Source organism: Cupressus sempervirens, chromosome 7 (genome assembly GCF_028749045.1).
Source record: "Cupressus sempervirens isolate cs-2001-9-10 chromosome 7, ASM2874904v1, whole genome shotgun sequence".
In the NCBI taxonomy this organism is placed as follows: domain Eukaryota; kingdom Viridiplantae; phylum Streptophyta; class Pinopsida; order Cupressales; family Cupressaceae; genus Cupressus; species Cupressus sempervirens.
Genome location: NC_143124.1, coordinates 265,072,065 through 265,082,784, shown reverse-complemented (window position 1 = coordinate 265,082,784; position 10,720 = coordinate 265,072,065).

Genomic DNA, 10,720 nt, shown 5'->3' with positions numbered 1-10,720 from the left:
GCCCCAAATGCTTCTAGCATAACCTACTTATATCATTGTATTGAGCAATAGAAAACATATATTTATCACTACATGTAGAAGTAAATTCTTCAAACTTATATAATCCATTTTACCAATTGTTATAAGTCTATAATTATCATTAACATATTTGGTTAAGCACTTATCATTGCATAATTCTAATTTATATTCTTGACTTGAAATTTGAGGTACTCAAAGTAGATTTGATTTTAATTCAAGGACTAACTTCACATATTTGAAGAAACCATTTTCAAACTTGACATTAGTAGCCCCTTTAACATCTAAAGCACTATTATCTAATAAATATATTTTCTCTATATTATTTTCACTTATTAATTCAAATTGTTTCTAACTATGAGACATGTGTTATATATCACCATAACCAATTTCTCCATTTTACCAATTGCACGAAGTCTATAATTATTATTTACATTTTTTCTTAAGCACTTATCATTGTAGAATTCTATTTTTTATCCTTGACTTGCAATTTGAGATATTGAAAGTAAATTTATTTTTAAGTAAGGACTAATTTCACATTTCTGAACAAACCAGTTTCAACTTTCACATTACTAGTCCCTTTAACATCTAAAGCACTATTATCTCTGAAATATATTTTCTCTCTATTATTTTCACTTATGGATTAAAAAAAATTCTCATTATGAGACATGTGTTATGTAGCACCATAATCAATAACCCAAGCATCTTCAAAATACTATTTTCTTTAAGCGAGACACCAAATACATTTCTTTTAGAATCACCAAATTTTGAAAAAATATTTATCTTCTTCTCTGCATCTCTCTTCTTCTTGAAAAAATCATTTTTCTTATGACCAATCTTTCCACAATAATTACATTTACATTTACTTCTATTATCATCTATAGATGAAACACCTTTATTTTGATACTTCCAATTTCTCTCTTTAGATTGATTATCTTGTGACTTCTTCTAATATTGTTTTCGTTTCATTACAAATGCTTGAGATTAGCCATCATAAGACTCTTTTATTTTACTTTTCTTTTCTTTCCTTGGGCTAAATTAGCACACAATTCTTCAGACTTAATATTTTATAATTTATTTACGGTATCTATACCCCTTATAAATGATTGATATGATCTGAGAAGACTTTCCAATATAATTTGCACAAAACCTTTATCATCTATATCTTTTCCAAGAGAAGCAAGCACAATCTTATTTTCTTTTATTTTACATAAATGTGGGACTATCTCTTGTGAGATTGATGATTTCATATTATATAACTTAGTAGTGAGAGATAAGATCCATACATGACCTTAATTTTGATATAGATCCTTTAAAATTTCCCATACTTTAACTCAATTTCTCTCATTACGAACTTTTGGAAAGACCTCCTCTAAAGTGCAAGCTTGATTAGTGTTGCTTCCTTCTTGTCCCTTTTATCCAACTTATCTTAATCATTTCCTTGAATTGCATGCCTTTGTTTACTACCAGTCACATAATTATTCTTCATGTAGTTACAACTAAGAGGAATGCTCTATCTATAGAGCTTATATAGTTTTCTATAGACTTCTTGAGAGGCTCAAGAAGGAAGCATGCTAGAGAGTTCTTATATTTTTAAATTAGCATATTCTACAAAGAAGGAAACTTCATGAGGAAATTGGAAAGTTTTGGAGCATATGTATTAAATGCATTCCTACTACTAATATAAAAAAATTATTCCAAAAAAAACCTCACCATTCTATTGGGATTCTCTAATGGTGATCTTGATGTGATCTTGACGTTGAGTTCACTATAGGTTCAAATGTGAAACCATTATCTCTTATCAACAGCTCCCAATGATCCACACTACTAGTGCTTGGGGGATCCAACCATTACTAGGATCTCTTACTCAATTTTTCACGAAAACTTAAATATAATGCTTGAACATTTAAAAATATCATTCTCTTATCAAATGAAAAATTTAATCCTCCTCTAACTGGTTTTTAATCCCTTTCTCCTATATTGACAATTATTTTCTGGTTTCTCGCCTAGACACTTAGTCAAAAGCATTCTTCGAAATAAATTAATGCATACAACTCTGAGATACCCAAACTACAATCTCTTTCTCAAACTATATTTTACTCTTTTATTGAAAGATCGTAGATGCTCTCAAAGGCCTGATTTTTCCCCTTTTCTATCATTGTAAACAGCTACAAACTTTAACAGACATGAAAGAATGAAAAATAAAGAATAAATACAATAAGAAAAGTTGCTACAACAAAGAGGATTTTTATTGATAGATAAACATGAGTACATTGCTTTTATTTATAAGATTCTTTATACCACTGATGGTGGGTGTTTACCTAGATTATTAGGTATGAACAATAGTTTAAATTGAACTGCATATACTCTAACTATTACAATGACTAGAAGAGATAATAATTTTTGAAATTTCCTTATTTCATGAATTATAACTTTGGCAAGATGAGATAGAATTATAACTAATAAAATAAATCTTATAAAGAATTGGAAAACCCAACTCATTGTATTGTCTACATAAAAGTATTAGCGAGATTTATTTAAATAGTTAGGCTACATATTTTAGGCTTTTGCAATAAAGTTGATTAGTCATCTAGTGAGAAAGGAATACTGCAGGGTGTGGGAGGATCAATTCAATTGGTAGCCTATGTGGAAGAGGGTATGGCGTGTGGTGGGCAGCCAGGAAGCTTTAGTGGGTCGGTTACTCTACAGTCCCTGCAACTTCTCAAAACACATCCTTCACTTGTAACTTGAACATACTCTACTGGTGAGACTTGTTTGAAGGATGTAGCGGGTGGCTTCACTGGTGACACCATAGTGTGTGGTGGTCAGCAGCAAGGTTTCTTTGGTGGATCGGTCCCTCTATAGTCCCCAAAAATTGTGAACACACACCTGCCTTCTTCAGTCGCTATGCTTAATCGTCTAGCCAACACATGACATTCATCATGGCCGCACATGATAGTTATAACTACCGTGAGCATCAGGATGAAATTCATTATGGAATTTTGTCTTTGAAGAAGTTGATTTTGCAGATATGGCTTCAAGTAGCAATGTATCTCACCCATAAATTTGTTATCTTTAATTGTAAGAATTATGAATATTAGTCTATTAAGATGAAGACATTATTTCTCTCACAATATACTTGGGATTTGGTAGCAAATGATTTTGTAGAGCGACAAGATCAGGAATCCTACAAGGCATTTCCGAAATTTTCACTTTTTTATTTGGCAAGAAATGGATGATTCGGTATTGCCAAGAGTTACTGTAGCAACAAAGTCAAATAAATCTTGGGATGCACTAGAGTCTACTTACCAAGGCATAAAAAAGTGAAGATAGAAAAGTTACAAAATTTAAAAAGAAGTTTCAAATTTTTTCATATGAATGGATCTAATTCTATTGATTTTTTTATATAGAAGTTAGAAATATTTTCAATCAAATGACATAATAAGGAGAAAAGCTAATTAACCAAACTATAGTTGAAAAGGTCCTTAGAAATATTCCTAACAAGTTTTGTACTATTGTAGTGATTATTGAAGAATCTAAGAACTCAACTCAATTATCAATTGATGAGTTGTTTGGGACTTTGTTGTCTCGTGAATTAAGAGTAAGTAGGAATAATGATTCTGCTTAAGAGAATTCTTTCTAGTCATAGGTTTCATCTATAAAATGAAGAGAAAGATCCAATTTTAGAGGAAGAGGAATAGATGGATTTGGACAAGCCAATATAAATCAAAGAGGAAAGGCTAGAAATTCCAATCATAATTGCAAATGTAGATGGTAAGGAAGAAAACAATTCTAAGAGAAAACACAAAGGTTTGATAAGATCATGTTAAATGTTTTTATTGTAAGAAGTATAAAAAATTGACAAATGAATCTAAGAAGAAGAACAATTAGATAATAAAAATAAAAATTATTCAGATTTTTTTTAATAAGAATTATGGAAGTGTATTCATAAGTTACAATGTGGCTTAAGAATGTAATAAAGATATATGGTTTTTTGATAATGAATGTAGTAATTACATGATAGAGAATAAAGAATTATTTGCTTGTTTGAATGATTTTGTGAAGTCTGAAGTAAAATTAGGAAATGATACTGTAGTTTCTATTATTGGAATAGGTACTATACCTATATTAACTAAATTGTCTAGAAAAGAAGTACATTCTTGATGTTTACTTCATGCTTGTGTTAAAATATAATCTAATGAGTGTGGCATAGTTATTTGAAAAAAAGTTAAAAGTTTTCTTTAGCAATGATGTTGGTACAATTATGGATACAAATCCTAGTGATAGATTGATTGCAAAAGTGGAGATGATTAGGAACTAAATGTTCCAAATTCTAATTCATGAAATTCAAGAAACAAGTGTTTTTAATTTCAATGCTATTCATTTAGGCTAAATATTGATTTGGTATTTGAGGTATGAAATCTTAATTTTGAAGTGTTGATCTTAGTACAAAAAAATGTATAGCAAAAATATTGCCACCTATTAAGCAACCCAAGTTAATTCATGTGAATGCTATATATATTTTTGATGAATAGTCCCTTTCTATTTTATTTTGAAAGCTCTATTTTGGCATTAAGAAACATAGAGAGTTTTTCCTATAGCAATTTTATATAGAGAAAGAGTTCCTTTGGAATTAGTCAAACACTGACATATGTGTTAGAATGATTTAGAATAACTAAGAGGGGGGGAAGGGTTAGGGCATATTAGTACTCTTTAGAATAATTGAGGGGGGGTGGGGGGTGAATAATTTATCCAAGGTCCAGATGTACAAATAGAAAATTTTAATCTTTAGCAGACCCATATGCATAAAACCTTGCCATACATGCATCCATTAGATCATACAATACTTAGACTGTGTAGGTTACTGTCCAAGGTCAAAACAACTTTATATATGTGTAAACATGAAATATAATAGATTCAATAACACATTTGACATAAGGATTTTACATGGGAACCCAATTTGGGAAAAACCACTAGTAACATGCTACTAGTTCTCACTCTTCTAAAGTGATTCCTTGTGAAAGACCAATTCTCTCAAAGGTTATAATATACACTATTAAATGTGACTTGGTTAAAGGATTTCAATCACCCTATTAGGAGTGAGCCTTGTTAGAGGATTTCAGACCATTCAATTAGAATGTCACCTAGTTAAAGGATTTGCAAATGATTGTTAGGTCAATATTAATCCGAAGGATTTACCCTAGACTAATACAATGATTATAAAGTAACAATAAAGATTGATCTAATAATAAATTACAACTCACATGTAGATTATAGATTTTTTTTAGTCCTCCATTATGCTTGGCATTCACACACTTCAACTTGGATAGTTTGTTCACCCTTCAAGCATTCATACTCTTAAGCCTTCTTGTTTTGTATGCCAATTACAGTCATTTCTATTCAGCCGCTGAATAAAGAAATACCCTAGGCTCCTTGTCTTCCTTAGGTTCTCACACATAAAAACATTTTCTTCTGACTAGCTATCTCTATAAATAGAGAATTAAGATCTTTTGTTGCTTAACCACAATTGTCCATTTTACCATTAGGTAGGATACAATGAATATACCCACTTTTCCATTTGGTTCCTCTATAAACTTGTTCAATCTTCCTTGAAGTTTCCTAAAAATGGTTTACCTTAGATTCTATGTCACCAGTTCATCATATTTATCTTCCACATGCTTCACATAATTCAAGAAAACAAAATAGTTGGCTCAGATTTGTCAAATCTTTGATTTAACATATTTACTAGTGCTTGACATCAATATGCTATTACTCAGCTTCTATATTGTTTTGTCACTTGTCCAACACTAATTCACTTGGCAAACATTAAATTTTCCTAATGTTCAACATCAACTAAACTTTACTTGAGATATATTGACAATCTCTAGGCTTGCACTATTTTTCATCTTTTCTCAACATCACCTAATTTTCACTCGACTTCCATTGATTCCTCCTTAGCTTTATTGAGATATTGTTTTACATGATGCTTAATGGTAGGAATCCTTTTAAATTACTGTCTTAAAAAGATAATCTAGGTTCAACTCCTAGGTTCAGGTTGATCTTGTGACCTGCTCAAATCTAGTCAATTAAAGGTGAATGTATTTCTTCATAGGGACACCTTTGCTAGTTCAAACCAATTTGGGTAAGATGTTTGATCTCCTATTTCAAAAGGTAACTACAAAAGATATATATTTTTGGTAGTTTCTATTTTATAATGAATGCAATTTGTCAATACAACTATATGAATTCCTAATTTAACTAAGTGTTAGCAAAGAAAATAACAAAGATAAGGTAACAAGAGATTAAAGCAAATAAATTGAAAGGGAAATTCCTAATGGAAATAAACCATGGTAACAATACGTCTATGAGTTAAATCATCAAAAATATTGAGTCAAAAAGTAATGAAAATAGGAGTAGCGCTTCCTTAAATCCTCTGATGCAATTGTTGATGGGGACTCAATAATAACTGAATAATGTTTCACTTCTCATAAAATCATAAGGCCATGAAAAGTGCACTCATGTGTGATAAGAAGCTATGCACAAACAATAAGGTGATATTTTCTCCTATTCAATATGTCAATAGTATTTATTAACACTAGGCAAAGACCAGAACTAAAATATTGCACAATCAAATCAACACAACAAAACCATTAGGTCCATTATTTTTCATGAACATGCATTCACAAAAAAACACCCAGGAAATAATAACTAAATTCAAAATGAGAGCACCAATAACATATCTTATTACATTAAAATAATAGCCTAGAGTACATATTACATCCATATATTTATAAGAAATCATCTCCTCTTTTTTGTGTTCAAAGTGAGAGCTCTTAGAATGCAAGCATATGCTTAAAACTAATAAAATAAATCTAGTTATATACAAACTAACTCTCTAAGTGGTGCTAAGTAGGTCTCCACCCTTGTTTATATCCATTAATGGGTGCATGAGCTTTTACATGACTTAAAAAAAGAAAGAAGAAGTAGATAAGAAGAAGGAAGATACAAGAGGATCTGAGAGTCAATAGAAGCTTGACTTTCTGTAAGTATTTCTACAAGTTGACCCGCTATCAAAATACATTTATGGTGCATGGAAAGCTCTAAATTAGGAACTAGTAGTTAATTGTAGGCACATTTTTACTATTTAAAAATTATTAGTACACTTTTGTGAATAGTGCACCTACACACCTTGTGCACTAGCTCACCTTATGCATTAGCACACCTTGATGATAGGTTTGAAAAAATCCAAAATTTTACCAAGTATCAAAAATTAATTTCAAGCATCTAGGTTTTTTCCTTTCTTATCCCAAAGCAATGTTTGGATTTTTTCTCTTGAATTTCTCTATAATCTCCACTACTTGAAAAGCTTCCAACAAATCCAAAGCTGCATACCTATCTTTAACTATCTTCCTATAGTTACTAACCTCCATATGGGTTTTCACAAAATCCTCAATTTTACTGCTAGTTCCAACAATACCTCTTTAGTATTTAATGCTTTCCTAATAGCTTCATTAGATGAAACATCATCAAAACTTCTTTAGAATTGTTGGAAAATTGATTGAACTAATTTGAGCTTTATTTCTGAGTCATCTTCAAAAATCTCAAGGGCAACAATGTCAAAGTACTTACCAACTTCAGAAATATGCTTTTCAGTCTAGTCTCTTAACCTCTGAATATCTTCATGAAGTCCTTCAATGACCTTATTACCGACATCTATCTTCTCAATCAAATCCTCAATCTTATCAAGCTCTTCCACTATATACAGCTCCATGAGTGTATGATATCTTTGATCTATTATTAATGTCAAAATATGCAGGTCTTTCACCTAGGTATGTACCTCATCCATTAACCCAAAATCCTAGTTCACTATGGACACCCATTTATCTGCACTTGACTAAATGTAATGTAACAGATTCAAATTACCCTATATTATTTGTACATCATTCTCCTCAAAATTATCATGTCATTTCTCATATCATCCTCCTCTCAAGTCATAGGCCATCTTTATATATTAATCAACCCTAGGGAGATGAAATACTTTCTCAATATTCCTTGGTTTGAGGTTCATGACTATCTCCCATATGAGACACTTGGCAACCTTTTCTTTAGGCATATAATATTTTGCCAAGTTCATAATTAGCTCAGAGGATTGTACAAAAGTTAGATGTGATGCTACACCTACCAACCTTGACCTCATCATAGTTGATACCATTGGGGATCTTGCTTTAGCTTGTTGCGAATGGTGAGGAATGCATTCTAGTCAATATGTTTGAGCTCAGTGTCTCCAATTTTTGCATGTCCATCCTAAAAGTAGGATCTCTTTGGTGTACCTTGGTATTTGAAGACAACATTCTTAAGAACAATCTTTTAATCCATTGAGGGCGACGATGATGCCACTTTATCTACACAAAAGAATATACATTAGCCTAGAAAGATAAAAATGTAACCTAAAATAATCCCTAATAGACAAAAAAAACCTAGTCCAAATGCTCCAAAATAATGGAAAGTAAGTTAATCCCACTTTTACCCCTGATATGAAAAATAGTGCACCTAGCACACCTTGACAACAATGCTAGGTGTGCTTAATGACTCCTAATTGATCATTTTATGCGTAGTTGAGCACCTACGCATGTGTGCACCTTGGTGAGATGCCCACAATTGTACTCATGCAAATCAAGTGCAATGGGGACTTAGTTTTTTAAATGTGCAAAAAGGGGTTCACTCTACACACCTTTATGGGGTGTGCAAGTGCACACCCTTTCATTTGTTTGAGATCAACTCTGAAAGGTGCACATGTGCACACCTTGGGGAGTTGCATACATGTGCACCTTTCCTTAGATATTTTATTTAGATTAGTCTTAGGCTGCAAAAAGAAAAGGTGCACACATGCACATGTTGAATAGGTGTACATGTGCACACCTTTTCTATGTAGTCTTGATGCTCTATGTTTTATTTATTTTAATCTTTTTAGTTTTGTGCGAACAAACATGGACACATGTCCACCTTAAATAGGTGTGCATATGTGAACCTTTAGGTCCTAATACTTAGTGTTGTGTCTTGTGCAAGCTTTTGAGTGCACGTTGGATGTGTGGAGGTGGGGGAGCAGGGGAGCACATGAGAAGAAGTGAGGAGAGGAGAGGGGAACCTGGCTTAAATAAGCCCAAGCTTGATGTGTTCACCCTTTGGAGCTGTGCACATGCCCAGGTGCACATGTGCACATCTTGAAAGGGTATGGGTGTGCACTTGCACATTTAGCACATCTGCATGCCTTGGATAGGTGTACATGTGTGCTAAGTGTGCTAGTGCCCATCCATGCACTAGGAACACTTTAAAACCTCTATTTTCTCCCTTTCTGACTCCACTAGATTTTCTTAGTTAGAGAATAAGGCTAGACCTAGACTCCAGATAGAGCTCCAAAATAACCTAGAACCTAGACTAGGGGTCTAGGAGAGAAAAACTACTAGGGGGGTCCCATATCTAGGAGAAATGAGGTGTGTGTTGTGAAACCACAACAAATAGCCCCAACAAAAAGAAAGAAATGACAAAGGAATTTCTTTACTAGAAAACATCCTTCTGAAATGTGTCAAATAACAACAAAATTCTAAACACTTCAAACAACTTTCAAGTCCCTTGATAGCAAAAACTCCAAAATTCTGTATCTTCAAGCTCAATGTGTGCACAATGTATTCATTTCCATTGATGTTTCAAGATGCAATCTATCATGAGTTTGTGACAACTTGGAAACAATCCTCCTCTCCATTGGTCAATTCATTGAGAATCCTTGTAGATCATGTTTATCAATCATTGTCTAACTAGATGAGAGTCTCCATTCAGAGGGCTCTTGAAAGGTTTTTATATTTACATTTCAGGTCCTGAGTATGTTTCCTCATAGAACTTGTATGTTTCAAATTGATTGTTCCATTAGAGATCTGTGTAAGTATTGGATAACCATTTTGAAGGGCATATCCCTATTGTTAGATTACCTTTCTTAGACCTTTTGGAATATTTCATTCTTAACACCATCTTTCTTTTTGTGTTTTCTTTATGTACCTTGACCACACTAAGATTGTGTAACCAAGTCATTGGTGTTGTTTCTCAGATTCTTTCCTTAGTTTGATAACTTCTATGTTCCTCTTTTTAGAACTTTTGGAAACTCTCATGCCAAATAGCAACCTTAGCAATTCCTTGAAAAGACCTTTTGTTTGAACCGACAAGTTTCAGATTATCCCTTATTGTTGTCAACCTTAATTTGAAAACACTAAGATAGTCAATCTTTAAATTTGCAAAGTGTTGAGAAATATTGTTCAATGATTCTGATTTGAAGAATGTAAGTCCTTTATGACTGAAAGTAATATCCATTTTCCATTTAGTATAATAAAAGAAATCATTTGAATGATTTGATAAATAAATGCTTCTTCCTAAAAGCATAAATCACAAGTAGTGGTTTATGAAATGTGTCAAGAATGAGTCTTGATTACACCTAAACCCTCGAATTGACACAACTTTGAACAAAACCACACAACTAAAGAAAACAAACTTGCATAAAATAAACACACTTGCATATTTTTATTTCTTTATGGAATGTTTTCCACTTTTAGGCCTCAAAGTAATGTTTTAGGAACTAGCCATTAATAGGAAATGGGACCAATTCCCTTTGTAAGGAACTCAACTTAAAAGTATTTTATCCCAAAATCCCCACAATTTT